Below are 23,554 nucleotides of genomic sequence, written 5' to 3'. Positions count from 1 at the left end.
AATGAAAAATACATGTTTTATGAAAAAATAAATACCAAAATATTAATGTTATTTTTTACTTCATTGGCAAAGAGCAACAGCATTGTCCCTGAATTCCTGACTTCATTTGAAAAGGAAGAATAGTTAGCCTAAACATTGGTGCAAGTAGGAAGCTGCAAAAGGAATAGCACAACAATGCAAATAGCACTTGTTCAAAACCTTTACAATTATGATTAAAACTGGAATAAATGGTTTTTATTTTATTAATCATATATCATGAGACTTTTGATAAAGTCAGAAATATATTTAACTTTAGTTTTAATAGAAGTAGTTAACACTTGAGAGTTACTTAGGAATAGTCATAAATACCCAATGAAATCCTCTGAACTTTCCTTTAGGGTCAAATGTTCCAACAGTGACTGAAACATGCCTGAGAATTAGTAATTACATTAGTAATACTTAAATGCATAAAAATATTAGTAGAATAGGATAGCTCAATTAACCCAAAAGGGTGCACTAACAAGTACTCCCTTATGCTTTTGGAACTATGGCATGCTCAGACCATACAAGTTACCTATGATCACACAGAAATTAGATCTCTATTTATCACAATTGAAAAATACAAATATCAAAGACACCCAGTGGGGTCATCTGCCACACACAATGCCCTTTCTTTGAAAGAGGTGCATGTTTGTACCAACTAATATCACATGGATTTGTACAATTTAAAATAAGTAAATTAGCCCTGGCTGGTGTTGCTCAGTGGAGTGAGCACAGGCTGTGAACCAAAGTCTCTCAGGTTCGATTCCCAGTCAGGGTACATACCTGGGTTGCAGGCCATGACCCCTAGCAACTGCACATTGATGTTTCTCTCTCTCTATCTATCTCCCTCCCTTCCCTCTCTAAAAATAAATAAATAAAATCTTTAAATAAATAAATAAATAAAATAAGTAAATAAAAATGAAGATCTCATGATATGAGCTTCATGCCCATAAGAAAAGAAAAAGACAGTGGTCTTCTCTTAACAAGAACAGTGAATTATAGATTAAGATTAAGAGCTGGATTATATTCAGTACAATACACAAGGATTGAGTATTCATTATTAATTTGCAATTAAGCTCTAAATCAGCCTTGTTGTATATGGAAATAATTTAATGATATCTTTTTGCCCCATGATGACATTGATTCTTGATCTATGTTCATATAAACATGTACTACCATTTCAAATGACTCATTAGCAACTCTGGTGAACGGCATGTCAACTGGCTTCCTTACCTACCACCAGCCCTTCCTAAGAAGAGCAGCTTCTAAAATTATCAGGCTTGGAGACTATGGCTTTAAACATTAATGCTGTCTGGACTGAGGGCAAGGATAGGATTTTTTTTCCTATTTGGCCTGGCAAAGCTTTGGGGAGAAGGAGTGAAAGCCAATGAGCAAGAATCAATCAACTTATGATGTGGACAGTACAGTTCTTAAAGTTTTTCTTCATAATGCAGCATTATTGGTGTGATAGGTAATTAACATAAAATTAATGAGAAAATTTAGGGATGCAGACATGTGCTTTCTAACCATTTGAAGCTGCTCAGTAATGGAATAGACTACCTCTAAATATAAAACATTTCTATTGCTAGTGGTGCTCCAGCACAGCACAGAAGAGATTCTAATGTATCAGGGACATGGCACCAGAGATTTTCACATCAGGAAGAGGTCTTTTAACTTCAGATTCTATCTATGAATGTAGTATGTATATTTTAGTATCAAAATTAATGTAGCTGTCCCAGGTTCGATTCCCAGCCAGGGCACATTCCTGGGTTGCAGGCCATAAGCCCCAGCAACCACACATTGATGTGTGTGTGTCTCTCTCTCTTTCTCTCTCTCTCTCTCTCCCTTCCCTCCCTAAAAATAAAAATAAATAAAATCTTTAAAAAAAATTAATGTAGCAAACTTCTAACACTGCTTTGAACATTATAAATCCTAATACTAAAGATGGAATAAATGGATGGTATCTTAAGTGGGATACTAAATACATAATTATTAGATACTTGTTCAGAATATTCATCACACCATGACAGGAAAATACACAGTAAGTAATATTTTAATGAGGGGCTTTATTACAAATATAGTAATAAATAGTAATTAATATTCAATTAATTCTTAAAGCATTAAGAATATGCATTATGAAATTGACACACATTTTTTCTTCAAATATTTCTTAACATAGGGCTTACTGATTTATAATCATTATACCTTATAATAAAAGGTATAGTAACAAATTCCATTAATTGTTAAAATACAATTCTAGACTCATAGCCAACAGACAGCTTTGCAAAGTCAAGCCTGATACCCTGTTTAAGCATCTCAGTAGCTATTATTTTCTCAGTGAAATATTTGTACGATGTGTGTCAGAACTGAGACCCTACACAGATTTGACACTAGAAATATCACACAAAATATCACACAGAAATTACAAGATGCATAAAATAAGGACAGAGTAACTGTTGAAATAATTTCCAATTCAAAAGAACCTATACACACATCTCATAGCAGTTCACAGCAGCACAATTTACAATAGCCAAGTGTTGGAAGCAACCTAAGTGTCCATCAGTAAATGAGGGAATCAAAAAGCTGTGATACATTTACACAATGGGATACTACACAGCTGAACGAAAGGAGCCTCTATCCTTCATGACAGCATGGATGGAACTGGAGATCATTATGCTAAGTGAAATAAGCCAGGTGGTAAAACACAAATACCATATGATCTCACCTATAAGTGGAATCTAATCAACAAAACAAAGCAAGCAAAATAAAATCAGAGACATGGAAATAAAGCACAAACTGACAGTAACCAGAGGGGAAGGAGGGGAATAATGGGGAAAAGAATGGGAAGGGTAATCAAGGAACACGTGTAAAGGACCCATAGACAGAGCCAAAAGGAAGTAGAATCGAGGATGGGAGGTAAGGATGGTGGAGCAGGGGAAAATGGTGGTGGGAAAATGGAGATAACTGTACTTGAACAACAATAAATATATATAAGATAATTTTTAATTATTATACAATAAACATCAAAATTTGCATAAAATATTGGCTGCAAATATTCATTAATTCTGCATTTGTATTGTAACCACTTTATATGTTTTAGAACTATTTTAAATTAAATTTTCCTTTAAAAACCTAAAAAAATAATAAATCCATTAACCAAATTAATTTTATAACAAAAAATAAGCAATACTTAAGCAGTTGCTTAAAAATATTTATTGAGGGGGGCTAAGATGGCATCGGAGTAGGAAGAAGCAGATTTGGCTTCCCTCTGCTCAGGGGAGAAAATCCTGACCGATCTATGGAGTAGAAAAGCAAGCAACCAACATACTTCAGCATTTGTGAAAATAGGGGACCAAGGATTGTGGCGGAACCGAAAAACTGGACCCTAAGAAGAGTGCGGCAACAAGGTAGGGTCCTGGGGACCAGCATGTGTTCCGGGGGCTGCAGCCCCAGGCACAAGGCCCGCTGCTGGGTTTGCCACAGAGTCCTTGGGAGAGAGCTGGGACAACTGCTCCCTCCCCAGCCAAACAAGGTCTGAGAGGCACTGGGAGGAATCCAGGTGTTAGCAAACACACAGGGGCTGTGAGCACCTTTGGAGGCTGTGGAGACCTGAGACGCTGGGTCCTGCAGCAGGCCCCGACCCCCACAATCACCAGTTTGGCTGGAGAGTTTGGCTAGGGAGGGAGAAGCCAGGCCACTGTGGGGAGCGGAAGGCTTGAACAGGAGGAATTTCTCAAGAGGAAGGAGTGAATATTCAGACACTGTTTGGGGAATTCTCCTAAAGTGATCAGTCACTCCAGCCTCACTGCCTTCCAGCCATGGGCACGCAGGCACGCAGGCACATGTGCAGGGAGAGCATCCCCGCGCCCCAGTCCACAGCAGTAACCCTGGGGAAAGACCTGATTCCCACACCCAGGGAGCAATGATGAGGAGCCAGTGTGAGCTCCCCTGGCCAAGGAAGAAAAGCCATACCAATCACTCCTCAACCTGCCATAGCCAGCAAGAGGAGAAAAACCGGTTTGGCCACTTTGAAACCAAGAGACTTTTTAACTTGATTCTATTTTTTAACAATTTTTTTTTTAATGTTTTTATTCTCTTTTGATTCCTTTTTCCTCTCTTTCCTGATTTCTTGTTTTATTCCTTTCTCCTTCCTTTCCTCCAATTTTATCTCTTCTTCCTTCCTTCATCTGCCTTTTCTATTTTTTACTTTTTTAAATTTTTTCTAAATACCTACAAGTGAGACAAAATCCTGGATCTGTGAAAAGACCAAAGTTGAACCCAAAGAAGGGGCATCACAACAGCTGGGACAGTGAGACACACTTCACTCTGCTACTACAGAGAAACTGCAAGTTATTGCATATTTGTATTATTATTATTTTTCCAGTATTCCTACATCTTTTTTAATAGTATTTTTGTATCCCTCTTCTTTTTGTATAGTCTGCTTTGCTAGGCTGGATATATTGTATTATCTGACAGCTTTCCCCTGATATCTCTTTCCATAGTGTATTGCTAATCTACTGTCCTTTAACTCACCTGTGTCCCATTAGCACACTACTTAAGGTTCTGTACTCCCTATTCTTGTTACCTAGATCTCACAGATTCTGTCATATGACTGTTGCCATAATATTATTGCAAATATCTGCTGTTCCATGCAATTGTAATTACTTAACAACACCCCCCCCCCCAGATCTTAACCCATTTCAAAGTTTCCTGAACTCTATTACTGTAGTGGTTTACTCTATTCTCTCACACACTACACCTATTTACTATCCTTTACTCTCGCCTTACCCCAGAATCTGACCTCCCACAATCTCCCTGCTTTATACATCCAACTCACAATCCTTCCTTCCACAACAAGAGTCTTATCTTCTTTCCATCCTTTCTAAAAATCAGCTAGCTGGGTGGAAGATCACGGTTAACACTATACATAGTCAAAGGATCTCCTATCTCTTCCCTACTTGCTATTACTGTAAACATCATAGAATTCTCTGTTGCTGTCTTAAACCATTTTGCCTTCCCCCTTCCACTGATGACAAAAAGAATAGGTGGAGGTGGTGAACACCAGGATACCCACTGGAAGAGGAAACCCAACAACAAAGGAACCACTAACAGATAACAACAGAAGAAGGTGAAGGAAGGAGTAGTAACCACACAAAACTCAATCCAGGGCCTATCTGGAAATACAACTAAACAGTAGAGACAGTACCCAATACAAACAACTGAAAAAGAGCAAGAGAGAATTCTTTCAACCTTATACACATGGAAGAACCAGCTTCAACACAATCTGCCCTCACCAGCACAACAAAATACAGGAGGGGGTGGACAGAGTGACCCTCATTTAACCAGCTGGTGGGAAGGAACCATCAAAGAAAGACCCAACAACAATCAAAACCCAAAGGCAAACACAAAGCCAACTTAAATGATAGCCCAAGACCAGTGAGCTTGGGAGATCAAGGAAACTGCACCACTGAAACTCACTGCTATTCTACTAAAGAAGTTCACACCACAAACCCAGGGAGCCAGAACTGATCAATATAAGAAGCTGAGGCTAACAAGAAGAGTCTCACAAACAATGGGAAGACAAAGAAACAATCCCCAAATGAAAGGAAAGGAGGAAGCCTCACAAAGAATGCTAAATGAAATAGAGGCCACTCAACTAGCAGACATTGAGTTCAAAGCAATGATTATCAGGAAGCTCAATGAGCTCACAATGAGCTCCAGACACTACAGGGAAGCTACAATGAACTCACTGCAAAGTATATCAACATGAAAAAGGAAATAGACACTATCAACAAGGGACACAAGGAAATGAAGAATATAATTTCTGAACTGAAGGACACAGTAGAAGGAATCAAAAGCAGGATCGATGAAGCAGAAGATCGGATCGGTGAGATAGAGGACAAAGTAGAAGAAAACACCCAGAAAGAGCAAGAAAAGGAAAAGAGGCTCAGAAAGAATGAAAAGGGATTAAGAGAAATGCAATACAATATGAAACATAATAATATCCGAATAATAGGGATACCAGAAGGAGAAGAAGAAGAGCAAGGCATAGAAAACCTATTTGAAAAAGTAATGAAGGAAAACTTCCCTAATTTGATGAGAGAAAAAGTCACACAAATCCAGGAAACACAGAGAGTCCCAATCAAGAGGAACCCAAAGAGACCCACCTCAAGACACATCATAATTAAAATGGAAAAATTTCAAGACAAAGAGAGAATCTTAAAGGCAGCAAGGGAGAAACAGGACATAACATACAAGGGAGCCCCAATAAGGCTAACAGCTGACCTCTCAATGGAAACACTCCAAGCTACAAGAGAATGGCAAGAAATACTCCAAGTAATGAAAACCAGAGGTCTGCAACCATGACTACTTTACCCAGCAAAGGCCCTCAATCAAGATAGAAGGCCAAATAAGAAGCTTCTCAGACAAAAGAAGTCTAGAAGAATACACCTCCACTAAACCAGCTCTGCAAGAGATGCTAAAGGGACTGCTCTAAGGAAAGAAAGGAAAAGAGAGAGTGAGAGAGGAACACAGGTCCATAAAAGGCAATGAATAAGTACCTATCAATAATAACCTTAAATGTAAATAGATTAAATGCCACAATCAAAAGACACAGAATAGCTGAATGGATAATAAAACATGACACACACATATGCTGCCTACAAGAGACCTACCTCATAACAAAAGAGCTACACAGACTGCAAGTGAAAGGCTGGAAGCAAATATCCCAAGCAAATGGAGAGGAAAAAAAGTCGGGGTGGCAATACTCATATTGGACAAAATAGAGTTCAAAAGAAGAGCTATAAAAAGAGACGCAGAAGGTCACTTCATAATACTCATGGGAAGAATCCACCAAGAAGACATAATCACTCTAAATATATATGCACCCAAATTAGGAGCACCAAATACATAAAAAAAAAATCTTGGAGGACTTCTAGAAGGATATTGACAGCAACACAATTATAGTTGGGGATTTTAACACCCCACTGTCAAAAATGGACAGATTTTCAAACAAAATATCAACAAAGATATTGTGGCATTGAACAATACCCTAGATGAAACAAACTTAACTGATATATATAGAGCCCTTCATCCCCAAAAACCAAAATACATGTTCTTTTCAAATGCACATGGAACATTTTCAAAGATAGACCACATAACAGGACACAAACAAGTTTCAACAAATTCAAGAAAATTGAATCATATCAACCATCTTCTCTGACCACAAGGTACTGAAACTAGAAACCAACCCCAAGGGAAAAAACCCAAAACACTCAAACTCATAGACATTGAATAGCATGCTATTAAACAATGAATGGGTCAAGAATGAGATTCGGGAAGAAATTAAAAAGTTCCTGGAAACAAATTAAAATGAACTCACAACAATCCAAAACTAATGGGACACAGCAAAGGAAGTCCTGAGAGGGAAGTTCATAGTGGTACAGGCCTACCTAAAAAAGATAGAAATATTTCAAATAAACAACCTAACTGTACACCTACAAGAACTTGCGAAACAACAACAAAGACAGCCCAGAGCAAGCAGGAGGAAGGAAATAACCAAGATCAGAGCAGAATTAAATGACATAGAGACTAAAAGCACAATTCTAAGAATCAATGGATCCAGGAGCTGGTTATTTGAAAAGGTAAACAAAATTGACAAGACTTGAAGCAGGATCATAAAGAAAAAAAGAGAGAAGACCCAAATAAACACAATCAGAAATGGAAGAGGACAGATTACAACTGATACCACAGAAATACAAAGTAGTGTAAGAAATTACTATGAAAAAGTATATGCCAAGAAATTTGAAAACCTAGGTGAAATGGACAAATTTCTAGAAAAAATATAATCTTCAAAACTCAATAAAGAAGAAGCAAAAAGCCTGAAGAGACCAATAACAGCTGATAAAATTGAAACACTAATCAAAAAGCTTCCAACACACAAAAGCCATGTACAGGAGATGGTTTCACAGGAAAATTTTACAAAGCATTTAAGGAAGAGCTAACCCCCATCCTCACCAGATTATTCCAAAAAATTCAAGAAGATGGAAGATTCCCAAACTCTTATTATTAAGCCAGCATCATCCTAATCCCCAAACCAGACAAAGACACAACAAAGAAAGAAAACTTCAGGCCAACATCGCTGATGAACATAGATGCTAAAATCCTCAACAAAAAAAATTGGCAAATTGCATCCAACAATACCTTTAAAAGATCATATACCATGATGAAGTGAGATTCATCCCAGGGATGCAAGGCTCGTACAGTATTCATAAATCAATAAACATAATACACCACATAAACAAAACAATACACAAAAATCACATGATCATATCAATAGATGTGGGAAAAGCATTTGATAAGGTACAGCACCCATTTATGATAAAAACACTCAGCAGAGTGGGAAGAGAGGGAGCATTCCTCAATATAATAAAGGCCATATATGAGGGACCTACCGCCAACATCATAATCAATGGACAAAAACTTAGAGCTTTCCCATTAAGATCAGGAACAAGACAAGGATGCCCACTTCCACCACTCCTATTCAGCATAGTACTGGAAATCGTAGCCACCACAATCAGACAAGAAAAAGAAATAAAAGGCATCCAAATTGGAAAGGAAGAAGTAAAACTGTCATTGTTTGAAGATGACATAATAGTGTACATAGAAAATCCTATAGACTCCATCAAAAAACTACCCGACCCAATAAATGGATTTGGAAAAACAGCTGGATACAAGGTCAATACTCAGAAATCTAAGGCACTTTTGTTCACCAATAATGAAATATCAGAAATAAAAATCAGGAAAAAAATCCCATTTGATATAGCAACGAGAAAAATAAAGTACCTAGGAATAAACCTAACCAAGAAGGTAAAAGACTTGTACTCAGAAAATTATACAACACCGAAGAAAGAAATTAAGGAAGACACAAACAAATGAAGGCATGTACCGTGTTCATGAACTGGAAGAATTAACATCATCAAAATGGCCATGCTACCCAAAGCGATTTATACATTCAGTGCAATCACTATTAAAGTAACCAATGACATATTTCACAGATATACAACAAACATTTCAGAAACTTATATGGAATCATAAGTGACCCCAAATAGCTGCAGTGATTTTGAGAAAGAAGAACAAAACAAGAGGGATCACAATACCTGATATCAAACTGTATTACGAGGCCACTATAATCTAAACAGCCTGTGTTGGGAACCGCCCTGACTGGTATCAGAAGCTGAAACCCCCGCCTAGGCTAAGGCTAAGGGAACACCCTTGGAACCATAAGCCAGCAAGGAGACAAAAGCTTATCTCCCTGGCAGGAATGCTGCTTCTGCTGCTTTATTCATAACTGAACCCCAAAAAGCTTGGTCGGTTAGCCAAAGACGGGTAAGATTCCCCACAGGGGGAACGACCTAAGCCAGGCACGATCACTTTGGGAGGCCCCCCAAAAGAAGGATTTGGGGGGCTGCAGCAAAATGGGGTGATGGACCCTCACTCCTCGGCTTTGGCATAGCCTGAGTTCTCATCTGGGAGAAAATCTCCTTATTGCCTTAGTTCCCGTGCTAAGCCTGAAACAATGACAGGGTGGTGCAGCTCTGTGCTGAAAAGGGGGGATTCCCTGGGTGATCAGGCCTAACAAAGAATATATAAATTACTGTGAAACCTTCTTTGTTTAGAATGCTCTCAGTTGAATGAGAGGGGTCCAAGGAGGAAGTTGGTTCCTCAAAGTCTTACAGCTCTTTGATCCTGACTCAATAGACCAGCAGAGTTCCTTGTTTTCTATAGTTCCTTACTTCCCCCTGATGAGTACTGTAATTTACCTGAATTATTATGCAAAATAAGCCCAATAAAAGCAGGTATGGACGGTAAATCAGGGCGCTCCCCACTGGGGGGGGGGGGTGGCCATTTCATTCCTACTTCCCCACAGAAGCTAGTTTGTCTCTGTGCATGTTTTTTTCTTGCATGTTTTTCGGTGAGCCATCTGCAGTGTTCCGTGGTTACTGCTGGCCGGTGACCCACGTGCAACAAGCCTGGTACTAGCATAGACCAATGAAACAGAACACAGACCCCAGAGGTAAATCCAAGTCTCTATGGTGAACTAATATTTGATAAAGGGGGAAGAAGCAAAAAAACGGAGTAAAAATACCCTCTTCAACAAATGGTGTTAGGAGGTCTGGACAGCTATGTGCAAAAAAAAATGAAACATTATCACCAACTTATACCATACACAAAAATAAATTCAAGGTGGTTAAAAGACTTCAATATAAGTTGTGACACCATAAAAGCCCTAGAGGAAAACATTGGCAGGAAAACCTCAGATGTTTCATGCAGCAACATCTTTACTATGTCCCCTAAAGCAAGGGACATAAAGGAAAGAATAAACAAATGGGATCTCATCAAAAGAACAAGCCTCTGCATGGCTAAAGAAAACAGAATTAAAAAAAAAGAGAACCAACCAAATGGGAAAACATATTTTCCAATGATACCTCAGACAAGGGTTTGATCTCCAAAATGTATAAAGAACTCACACAACTCCATTCCAGAAAGACAAAAACCCAATTAAACAAGGGGCAAAAGACTTGAACAGACGCTTCTCCAAGGAGGACATACACAAGGCCCAGAGACATATGAGAAGATGCTCAGCATCACTAGCCATCAGAGAGATGCAAATTAAAACAACAATGAGATACTACCTCACACCGGTCAGAATGGCCATCATAAACAAATCAACAAACAAGTGTTGGAGAGGATGTGAAGAAAAGGGAATCCTGGTGTAGACTGGGTCCCAGTTGGTGGGAATGCAGACTGGAGTAGCCACTGTGGAAAACAGTATGGAATTTCCTCAGAAAACTAACAATGGAACTGACTTTTGATCCAGCAATTTTGCTTCTGGGATTATACCCTAAGAACCCTGAAACACCAATCCAAAAGAACCTATGCACCCCAATGTTCATAGCAGCACAATTCATAATAGCCAAGTGCTGGAAGCAACTTAAGTCCCCATCAGCAAATGAGTGGATCAAAAAACTATGGTACATTTACACAATGGAATTCTATGCAGCAGAGAGAAAGAAGGAGCTCCTATCCTTTGCAACAGCATGGATGATGGAACTGGAGAGCATTACGCTAAGTGAAATAAGCCAGGTGGTGAAAGACAAATACTATACAATCTCACCTTTAACTGGAACATAATCAACAAAAGAAAAAGCAAACATAATATAATCAGAGAATTGAAATTAAGAACAATCTAACAATAACCAGAGGGGAGCAGGGAGGGGACTGTGGGGAGAAGGGTTTTCAGGAACTACTATAAAGGACACATGGACAAAACCAAGGGGGAAGGTGGAAGCAAGGGAGGGACATGGGTTTGGAGGGGTGGGGAGAAAATGCAGACCACTCTAATTGAACAACAATAAAGTAATTTATGAAAAGGAAACATAAATATAGATAAATAATAAATAAATAAATAAATAAATAAATAAATGCAGGTAATACCACTTCACAGATACTAGGGTAGCTATAATAAAAACCAAAAAAACCCCAGAAACACTATTGTTGGCAAAGGTGTAGAAAAATTGGAATCTCCATGTATTGTTGATGGTAATATAAAACAGTGCAACTGTCATAAAAAATAGTTTTGTAGTTTCTCAAAATATTAATCAAAATGTTGACTTACATGACTCAGCAATTCTACTCCTAGATATGTACCTAATAGAACTGGAAATGTATTCATATAAAAACTTGCACGTGACTATTAATTACAACAGTCAAAAAGTGGAAACACCAAAATGTCCATAACTGCTGTGTGGATAACTACCTAGTCACATATGATGTGAAGCATATTTTCATATGTCTATTTGCCATCCCGTATATCTTCGTTAGTGAAATATCTGTTTAGTTCTTTTGACAATCTTTTAATTGGGTTGTTCATTTTTTTATTGTTGAGTTTTAAAAGTTCTTTCATATATTTTAAATAACAGTTCTTTATCAGATATGACTTTTCAAATATATTCTCTCATTGTATGTCTTGTCTTATTATTCTCTTCACATTATGATGCACACAGCAGATGTTTTTGGTTTTAATAAAGTCCAACTTAATAATTATTTCTCTAACAGATTTTGCCTTTGATTTTTCATATAAAAAGTAATCACTATACCTAAAATTATCTAGATTTTTCTCTTCTGTTTCTTTTAGGAGTTTCATAGTTTTGTGTTTTATCAATACATTTAGGTCTATTTTTTATTTTGAGTTAATTTTAAAGGAGGGTGTAAAGCTTATGTCTATTTTTTTTTTTTGCATGAGGATGGAAGCACAGTTGTTTCAGAACCATTTGTTGAAAAGGCTCATTTTTTTATTAATTTATTTTTACTTAAATAGTATTGACCAAAGACCATGCTGTTAGAATTTTAAACATTTGAAATTTGGTATGGTTTGCATTGTGACACCATATATGGTCAAGGTTCTGTAAATGTATATGTGAACCTCTAAATATAATAAACTGTAAATATTTATACTTATGTATGTTGTGTGTAGATTTTAATTTGCATGTCCATATCATTACATTTTGCTATGGAATATGTAGAAGATTATAAAATCAGGTAAATATGGCATTAACTAAAATATCTTCTTAGAAAAATCAATAATTGTGTTGGAGCATTATTGAATTGTTTCAACTTTCACATTAATTCTTAGAAACAAAATTGTTTTATACCTGGTGCTCAGAGAGCAAAAGTAACTGGTATAAAACAATCATTCATCAGTGAAATGCGAAGAGTTTAAAACTGTATTATTTGTCCAAAATCTTTTGTTTTCTGCAGTATATTGCCTGCTTTATGGAAGTAGACCAAGTGTCCATCAGTAGATGAGTGGATAAAATAACTATGGGCCATTTATGTAATGCAATGCTGCTTGGTCAGTATATATTATTGCCATATTCTGTTTAGTGTTCAAGTGTATTTATAGGAAGATATTCTGGTTATCTATTACTGCATAATAAACTACCTATATTTGAATGTTGAAAACACCATTGTTCGTGGTAGCCCATACTGGAAACAACCAAAATGTTCTTCAATGGTAGACGGGCCAACAAAGTAGTACATTCATACCATGGAATATTATTTAACAATTAAATAAACTGACATAATAAACAACTTCAGTGGATCTGAAAAGCCTTATTCTCAGTGTAAAAAAAGGCCAACCTCAAAGGTCATATTCTATATGACACTGTTTATATAAAATTCTCAAAATAACAAACTCTAGAGATGGAGAATGGATTTGTGGTTGCCAGGAAAGTGGGGAGTAGGCCGTAATACTAAGGACTAGAACAAGGAAGTTCTATTGTGGTGATAAAACTATTCTTTATCTTGATTGTGATGGTGATTATATGAATCTATACATGGCATAAAGTACATACAATTACATATACACATACAACCAGATAAAAACTGAAGAACTTAAAATAACATTTATAGTCTATTTGACAATGTTGTGGCAATATAAATTCTTGGTTATATTACTGTACTATTACTGTGTAAGATGTTACCATTGGGGGGAAGATGAGTGGAGGCTTCACAAGGAGGCTTCAAACAATCTCTGCAACTTTTTTTGAATCTATAATTATTTAAAAATAAATACAAAGTTGAAAAAAATGATTGTCCAAATATATAGTATTGCTATCCCTAACCACATCTAAGATGGGCATTCAGTCACACTTGCTTGAAACTTTGGAAGGCTTAAAACTTACGTCTTCTCTACCTTCTTAACATTGTAGGTTGCTTGTTTACCCTGAATTATGATTCAATAAGGAGATATTCATTGAATGACACTCAATTATCCTTTACTTTTCTTAGAGTATCATTGATTAAATAATAATTTACAGTTCTGTTTCAACTCAGTCATAAACTAAATTGGAATCTTCTGAGAAATTTCAGAAATTTTCTGAGAGTCAGCTTCCTAACCTGATAATATGTGAGTACTTTTCCAGCACTACCTCATAATGACATTATGATTCTATTGCAGATGTCTTTACTTTGTCATTGTTAGATTCTGGCCTTCTTGAGATCAGAGAACAAGCTTAGTATCTAAAAATAATGTATACTGAAAAGCAATCTATACTGAAAAAAATAGACTACCTAAAAGTAATCTATTCTGCATGCTGAGGTGGTCCACAAATATTTGTGCAAAAGACACTGGTGAGTTATGAGTTGTGTTTGCTTCTGTTCATCAGTATTCTGACCACTTGACATTGAAATTGAGAATTTTGGCAATGTCAGCAAAGCAAGTGTTACACACAGATCATTTCTAACAAACTATTTTTTTCTATAAAGTAAAATTCATTTTTATTTATGAAAGACTTAAGAATTTAAAATGGTTGAAATATATCTTCACATGAACCTGTTTCATAATTCTATATACTGAAGGTATCTAAGGAGCTTTCAGTTTCTTTACTTTATTAGTTAAATAAATAAAATTGTATCAGCTTTCCAGAGCTAGTAGAGACACTAATCCCATTCATTAAAATTTAATGTACTTTAACTCCCTGTCAAACTATCCCAGAATATTTCAAAATCACTGATATTATAGAAGCACATACATTGCTTTAACAATCTAATAGATAGATCTAATGATGTTATATGTGTTAAATTAGTATCATCTGTTAAACATTCATTGCTAATTCACTTTATAACATGCTTTAGTAAAAGTCATTAAAACCTGCAGCTGCATCCCGTAATCATTTCCTAAATATAAAGACTGCATTTATAAATGATCTCCTTGTTCGAGATACTACCATACAGCTCACAAACTCTTTGTTAGAAGCCAGAGAGCTTTTATTCTTTATAAAAAGAAATGCTAAGTAATTCATCAGATGCCAAACATTTTTTTTGGCCACATATCAGCCTTGTTCCAAGTGTTCAACTTTCATTAAGAATAGTTATAATGTAGTTTTAGATCAATACTTAGAACTTTTGTCTGAGTTCCATCCTGCTCCTAGGATTTAATCTCTTAATATGTATTCTTGATAAACCTGTAAAAGCACAGTGATTTGGCTTAGCTAAGCACACTGAAGTAAAGCTCTTATATTCTAGAACTACACATGGAAAGAAGAAACTACATGTATTTCGAGTTCTGTTTACTCTGTTCAAGAGAAAATAGCTTATTGGGGGCTTTAAATGCCTGTAGAAATAATGTAAATTTCTAGGCTCTATTCAATTGTTCATTTTGTGATTATACTTCTTTTATACATATCCAAAAAAGTTCAGAAAAATAAAGTTTGGATAAGATTTAAAGAAATTTAATCTTTCACAGAAAAAAATTAAATTGTATGTAATAGAGTTATTTCTCAAAACAATTTCATTTAAAATCTTCAGCATTTGTTAATATATTTGGCTTTATTACCCAAAATAATGTAATTGGTAGAAAGAGTTACTGCAATAAAACATATTGTGGCATGTTGATTTATCTTCACTCTTATTTATTCTATGGACTATCTTTTCCTCACAGTATTTCTGACCATTCAAAGGAATGGATTATTTTATCTCAATCACTCATCATTTTTTAAAACTTATTTCTTGGTAATTTCTAGAGACATTAAGAAAAGGTGTTTTTTTTGTTTTTTGGGGTTTTTTTTTTTTTGCTAAGTCATTGTTTATTCTCTCATCTTTAGAGAAAAACAGAGGGGACTGGAAAAAACATCTGACTAAAGATGTCAGTTTAGTTTTTAACAAATGCACTGAAATCAGAAAATCAATGGTTCTGTAGGCTACAGGACACAGAAGGCACCCTGTGCATTGAGTCCAGTTTGTAGCTGTTTTGTTCCATGAAAAATTTAAAAAGTTAACTTAGATGAAAATGAGATTTCACAAAATTCTGTTTTTAGTTCTTAGGTTTTGCTCTAATTCAGGGGAGTCAAACTCATTTTCACCATGGGCCATATCAGCCTCATGGTTGCCTTCAAAGGGTGGAATGTAATTTTAGGAGTTTATAAATGCAACTACTCCTTAACAGTTAAGTGAGAGCTGGATGCGCCACTGGGTAGGAACAAGGTGCCCAGCCAGATAAAACAAGGTAAAGGGCCAGATTCCACCTGCCTGCAGACCTTGTGTTCACCACCTGTGCTCTAATTGAATAAAGGTGAGAGACAAGGAACCCTCTTGGGACTCCAGTTTGATACCAGTCCTACTGACCAGCCACACTCATTCCTCCACCTCCCTGAGCCCTGTAGGCATCTGAATGTACAATCTATGCAAAGAGATGCAGGTTTGGATAACAAAAAAGGAAACAATCTAGGACAAAGCATAAAGAAAAGAACTACTAGACGTGAGTATAGTATGTTTGGAAGACAATATATAACACAGAAATTTTATCTGAGGAAATTAAATAGAACAAATATGGGACAGTCAGAGCCACAGCTGCAGACTGGCCTAAAGAGCTAAGTAATAACAAACACCAACTTGACCAGTTTCCTGCTGTTTATGGGCAGTGCACTAGCCATTCTCTATACCCTGTTATATTAACTGTTCCCAACAGCATATTGAGGGGGAATTTTCTTTCGTTTCACATACAAAAATAAAGAGACTCAGAAAGTTTACGTCTCTTGTCCTGGTTTGTATAGTTAATCAGTCTCTAAACCAGAATTAAATTCAAAATTTCTGTGATCCTAAATCTCATGTAATTCCCACCATAAGAGTATGGGAACATTTATTAGAGAAATTGCCTGAGGAAAGCAGAAGAAATGTTTCTGAACTCAACTAAATGTATAGGTTTTTATTTGTTTTCTTTTTCTTTCTTTATTCTTGACACTAATACAGATATTCTCTATGCTCTCCCTTTTGCCCCTATCCACCCAGCCCTGATCTGTCCCCTGCCTCAGAAGGTAACCAAAAAAACAGATGAGCTATTAAATTTAAGACAAAGTGATATACCCAAGATTACATCTTTAGTTAATGAGAAACCATATTTGACTCTAAGAGAATTAGTATGTACTTCAAGTATTTTTAACCAGACAATGCTGTTTAGTTGTGGAATTTTATATTTCATGATCTTGGATACTTATTTCCCTCCCTCAGTCCCTTTGAGAAGGCTCAAAGATAATGCATTATTCAATAGTTTTATATGATAACATATTATTGTTCAAATCTGACAACATATCTAAAAGATCCCTGCTTTCTGGTAAATTATTCAATGAATTTAAGTAAGTGAATTTAAAAAACTAAATCTTCAGCTATTTGAAATTGGATAAATGAATATATTTGTTATGTATAAATGTAGTTGTAACTACTTCACAAATTTTAATATTAAAAAGGTATGCAAGTGTGTACATTAAGCATACTGAAGTGATAAAGAATTAGCCTCTATTTTAATGCATCAATTTAATGATTCTTTTATTTAAAAATAAGTACATATTACTTTAGCTTTGTTGAGAATTCGAAGACAAAATTCATGTAAATCTAAGATTGTTTTCTGACAGAGTGTGTAAAATGTGCTGAACAAGCTTCATAATTATAAAGACAAAGATTTAAAAGACAAATAAAGACAAAGACAAAGTTTTGAGTCATATAACATTATTTTGATGAACATTCACTTCCTGCTTTTTTCCTTTTATCCTTTGTTATTTCTTTCCTATTTTCTTTCCCTTTTTTTGGATACGTGGTGACAAAACCAAAAAAATCTCAAAATTATATCACTAGGTAATTATAATTTTCCACCTCTAGCACTGAAATAATACAACTATACAATAACTTAAATTTCCTAAACATTCTACCTGTATATGCTTAGTGATACTATATAAAACTATATAGACTAAATATTTAAACATTACCTTTAAAAAATCATAGTCACGTTTAAAACTCCAACTGATGAAAAAATAAGAAATAAGATGTTGCTTGAGATTTCTTGACATCTATGAATAGAATCTAAGCCTTGCACTAAATAAACACTACATCTTTACAGCATTTCCAAGGTATCGCCATAGGTCAGAACCATACCATGTTATCTATACTTCATCCTCACTAGTGAGAAATCAAATGCAAAATGCTTTCTTTCTGGTTATGTTTTCAGGTTTTGAGTTTTAAAGTGCATTTAATTCTATGTATTTCCATGTTGATATATCTAGTAAAAAATATTATTCTTCTTCACAGACCAGAAAACTATGACACAAAAGAGTGACTGATTCATTTAAGGTCAAAATGAAAGTAGTAAAAATAAACGTGGGTCATGTTGATCACTTTGGTGTGAATTTTGAACAATAACTGATTTTAAACCAGCTTCTACCTGCATTGAAATATTTATTCCATTAAGATAGTTAAGAAAATTGATGCTGAATTAGCACCAAAAAACATATTCTCTATACTGAAAGTTCTTAAATAGAAGAGGCATGTCCACCATGTTGTAATCAGCAGGGAAGTTTTTGATGAGGGAAGAAATGAATGCTATTGGAGATTATTTATAACTCAAAGATATAGCACTTAAGTTTCCAAAATACTCTCAAAGCATTATCTTGAGACTTCCCCATATTCCAAACAGTAGGTATTTGTTCATTCATCCCACAAATGTTTAGGTGTCACCAGTTAGGATTGTGCCTTAATTGGTACCCACAGTATTCCCTTTTACAAAAGAAAAGTTAAGTTTCATTGGGTTGAGTGACTTGTCCAAGATCTAATGACAAGCATTCAAGAATCTTAATCTTTTGACTGTCAAACACTACTTGTTCTACTCTATCATGATACATGATATATTTCACGCATACACTGCAGCATGTCCCTTTCAATACACACCATGTATAACTCATTCACCTAAACAGGGAGAAAATATAAACAAGAAATCCTTCTCCATTTGTGTGCTATTCTATGACTCACTGTACATGTTTCTGGAGAGCTGGGATGATTATAACAATAATTTCCTATTTACAACATACTTTTCCTCACTAGTAGCTTTTACCTTGCTTGTTAGAACTGGGTGAATAAACAGGTCTTGCCTGGAATTTACATCTTTAAAAATGATACAAAAATAAAAGTCAATTACTGAAGGCCTTCTTAAATTTCAATAAAAATCATCTCATACTTTTACATTTTTTGATATACACAATTCAAATCCAAGAAAACACTTCCTAAGGCAAACTCTGGACATTCAAATCCAATATAATCTGTAGGTATCAATAATTACATTAGAATAGCTGGTTAATATTCAGATGGTCTACCCAAAGAGTTAAATGAAGGTGTTTTTTATAATATCTTAGTATTTAGAGATTCAGGCCAGAACTCCCTGTTCTATTCTCCACATACCATTTCTTGTTAAAAGCAAAGTGACTGATCAGATTCTAGAGCTCATTTCTAATTATCCTCTGGTCTTAATATACACTTTACATTTTCCTGTCTACACAATCCTATTTCACTTTTTTCTGTTGAGACTCAAATGTAAGCAACTTTTTACCAACAAAACAGTTCCTCCCCCCCCCCCCCCCCACCAGCCTCACCAGGGGAGGGGATATTGAATTATTGTGTCTAGTACTCTGCAAATCTCATGCATCTGTTTTCCCTAATGGACCAAAATACCTATCAAAAAAACAGTTTCCTTTACTGGGATATGAGTATCCCATAATAAAGCACTGATTCTTCTTTAAAGACAGGTAATCCTGTCAAAAAATGTTAGGTTCCATTAACCCAGCCACTCCTTTGGGGGAGCTTGGGAGTGGCGGCAGATAGAAATCAGCATTTAGGTAAGCATTAAATTAATTTACAAAACTCCATCTCAACGTAATAACATTTCCTCAAAAATGAGGATTGTTATGAGCTCCATGCACTTTGCCTGAGCTTGGAAAGGTGAATTAGAGTTATTTATTTCTAAGACTAAATCTTCAAAGGGATTAGGCAAAGGGTACTTTTACTTTGTGCAGTTTCAGTCACACATAAAGAAAGCCTGCCCTCTTTACCACTAAGAAGGTAACTGCAGCCACATACCCATAGAAATGCTTCCTATGACACATTCACTGTTTTTATTTTATGAGCTCCAGCCATGAGAGCCTGTGTGAATTAACTGACAACCAAAATATCCATATAAAAATGTGCTGTGCATCTCTTAAAGCATTATTAATTATTCCATGAGGTAATTTCACCTTCATATCTCTAAGACTAGAAAAAAAATCAGGTTGTGTTAGGAGCACATCATAGCTCTCCTAGGAAGGGATCCAAATCAATGGTACACTTTCTCCTCCTCAGATGATCATTTCTGACCTATATAGGGCAACATAGCCCCCAGGCTGCTCAATGACATAGATGCCTCTGCTTCATTTCTGCTAAGCAAGCAGGTTCATGGTAAGTGGTAAATAACAGTTAAGTATGATTTTTCCTCAGAGTGTAATTGCTACACTCAGGCAATGCAAAACAAATACCATCAGCCCATCAGCCCACCAACAAATACCATCTTGAACAGCCTCAGAGGATTTTTATGCTGAAACTGAGAAAGAGGGTATGTATGGATACATATTAGGAGCATTTCACTATCAATTAGATATGGCCTATAAAATAAAAAGGAAAAACTAAGGAATTATAATTTTTCAGGAGGGGCAAACTCTTCCCACAGTGTTGGTTATGCATATAGTATAATATGTGCTTACATGATTGGAAAAGTCCATTCCTGCAAGTCAATACTCTCCACAGAACTGAATTGATTGTGCACTGGAATTGATTGAGCCCTTAGTGAAATGTCAGGCGTGGGCTATAAATTTGTGTAACTGCCTTTACCCAGAGAAGCCTTTTTATTAAAGCAGAATGCTTATCAAGGTCACTGTGAAAGATGGTAGTTTTAAAGCTCCAGGAGAAGACTCCAGAAATAAGAATCAACAGAAAACAGATTTAATGAAGACTTTAAAGTTTATGGTTTGTCAAGAACCTATTTTTCCCTACAACTTTTTTTGGATTTCAGTGACTAATTTATTTTGTAGAACTAAGAAGTCAGAATGCTATTAAAATCAGCTCTCCTAAAAAAGACACACTAAAGCTTCTCACTTCTGCTTTATGGAAGGTGTGGTTTGAGCAAGCAGTCTTAAGCTTTAAAAGGCAGGAAAGATCATGCTAAGAAAAAAAATGTCTAGTTAAGATGCTACAGGTGTAGGTATACTTGGGGGTTCAAGTAGAGAGAGGGATTAGGTGTGTATTCATACATGTGTTTGCTCCTGTGTATTGTTTCACAAATTGTAATCAGCTAAAATATAACAGAAGGTGTGGTTAAACCATCTACTTGTAACTTTGAATCGTGCATACTATGCAACACAGACAAGATCACTTTAAACTACATGCATAAGACAAAAAAACCCTCTTAACAAAATACCAGATTATTGTATTACTTTTTGGACAACTGAGACATACACAAATTTAAAAATTTGTTAGGTGGGCAATGTAAAAATATCCCACTGAGACTTGATTTAATTGTACAAGCCAGTATATAAATAATTTTTAATATTCTTGTCATATAAGATACTTCAGAAAAATAAAATATTCAACTATGTTATTAGGCAAGAGATTTCCTAAGATCATAATGCAGGAACAATCATTTAAAAATCAAATTATTTTTTTAATCTACAAGAAAAAATAATACTACATATAATCCTACTATTAAATTCTTGAAAAAATCATTAGAGTTGTAAATAAGCAGAAAACTAGTATTATCACTTACCTGCCAAGTAGAAAAATTAGAAGTCTTTTAGTTTCTCTGATGTAGGATTTTGAGTAATTCTGCAACCTCCACTCACAAAGCTATATCCAAAAACAGTTGCAATCCTCTCATGAACATTGTTTATTTCAAAAAGTGAGGGCCTTTGAGCATTTCAGCCCCTATTGTAGAGCCCATGATTTCTCGGAGCCTCTAAGAACTTTGACTTCACTCTTCTGCTTGCATTTCTCCCAGGCCCCTGTAGAAAATTATTCTTGAAGTTGTTGCTGAGTTTAATCTGTGGAACAAAAGTACTTCTCAGAGCCCTGTACAGTAGTTGTAGCAGATGGGTAAGAAGGGTTAATTTTTGTCTATTAAGGAAGGGCAGTGGGGATGAGGGGTTATTAGGAGGCACCGCCGTTTAGCTTCGAGAAGTAGGAAACCCAGCTGCCCGTAGCAACAACAGTGGCAGCAAGGACAGCGGCAGAGGCAGCTCGGTTGTGTCCCTGTGGCTGCAGTCCAGCCTGGAGACGCTGTCCATCCCCTTTGGTGCTGAAGTATGGGGACTGGAACCCCACCTTCAGTCCGTCCCCAGATAGCTCTTTCCTCCACCAGCGAATGCGAAGGGCTTCCTTGTCTTCCAGGCTCACCTTTCCCCTGGCGCCTTATATTTTGGTAGGGGTTAATTGCTTCTTCAAAATAATATTCTCATATTTATCTGGTGGCAACGTTTCCGGACATTATTTGACGCTGCAAGCAGGAATATGTGGGAAATCAGATCTAAGCATCTCCTCACTTTTCAGAGGCCCTAAACGAGTTTCCCAATGAGACAAATGAAAGGAAACGCACGCACACGCGCAGGAGAGGGGGGGAGAGGGGAAGGGGGCAGAAGGAGAATGGGGACGAGAGGGAAGCAAAGAGAAGAGAGAGGGGGGAAGGGGCGAGAGAGAGAAAGAGAATATGAATGAATACAGATTATGTACGGTAGAAAAGCAAGAGCTCCTTTCAGTCTCTCATTACATAAAAAGGAAAGGGGCTATTTTGGAAGACTCCGCAATTGATTACCAATTAGGTGGACCACCTTTAAATTCTGAGAAACCCCATTTAAAATTCCTAGATTAAACGCAATAACGAGGTCGTAGATTCTTCTTTGACCCTCCAGATAGAAACTGCAGGTTATTGTAAAAAAAAAAAAAAAAAAAAAAAAAGGAAAAACGAAACAAATGAAAGAAAAGGAATCTCGGCTTTGCTACCTTTTAAACGCTGGTGAATTTGTTCCGAATCCTTGCGGAGCCGCTAAGAGGATGCAGCCGGAAGTCGTTCGTGTGAGCCACGAGAATCAGCCTGGGAGCCGGGAACCTCGGGAGGCTGCGATCCCAGCCGGCTCTCTCCAGCCGCCCACAGCCCGGGCTCCCGCAGAGGGAGGCACGGGGCGGGCGGGGAGGGGAGGCCGCTTTCACAAAGGATCAAAGGAGGAAAGCACACTGTCAGCAGGGAGAGTAACAATACTCGCCCTTTTAAAGCCAGAACAACTCCCAACGCTGCAGGCTCTTAGCCTCGGGGTTCAGCCCAATTCCCGCCTTGCCTTCCACGCCGCCCGTCCGGCTCCCGGGTCCAGAGTCTGCGCTCTCCCAGGGCCTCGCTAGCGCGATGCTCCAGCTCTGCAGACACCCACTTCTGCCCGCGCCAGGGCTGGGAACAGGGCAGGGTTTGTTTTGGTGGTCCCGAGGGCTCCGCCGCCTTCACTGCGCAACACGTGCGGATGCCGAGGAACACAGTCTCAACTGTGGAAGAGATACCCAACTCTGAAACTGTTGGAAAACTGATCAAATTGTTGTTTGCGAGGACTATGTGTAGCGAAAAAGAAAAATGTAGTCGAGGGGGTCG

General features: G+C 36.8%; 1 protein-coding gene across 2 annotated transcripts in view; it reads right to left on the bottom strand.

The window, feature by feature from the left end:
- SNTG1 (syntrophin gamma 1) overlaps positions 1 to 23,066 on the bottom strand; it is a 795,508-nt gene extending 772,442 nt beyond the window's left edge. Inside the window, exons 1-2 of one of the 2 annotated variants that reach the window (XM_028518478.2) lie at positions 22,921 to 23,066; positions 21,692 to 22,417 (exon numbers count right to left, since the gene is read on the bottom strand). The gene's annotated coding sequence lies outside the window, so the exon portion shown is untranslated. Of the gene's footprint in view, positions 1 to 21,691; positions 22,849 to 22,920 lie in introns of those variants that run through there. The other variant, XM_028518479.2, reaches the window with a different exon arrangement.
- Between the last annotated feature and the right edge of the window lie 488 nt (positions 23,067 to 23,554).

The sequence above is a fragment of the Phyllostomus discolor genome, chromosome 7, assembly GCF_004126475.2.
Source record: "Phyllostomus discolor isolate MPI-MPIP mPhyDis1 chromosome 7, mPhyDis1.pri.v3, whole genome shotgun sequence".
Classification (NCBI taxonomy): domain Eukaryota; kingdom Metazoa; phylum Chordata; class Mammalia; order Chiroptera; family Phyllostomidae; genus Phyllostomus; species Phyllostomus discolor.
Note: the sequence above shows the minus strand (reverse complement) of the source record. Positions and strands in the feature narration are given on the sequence as shown.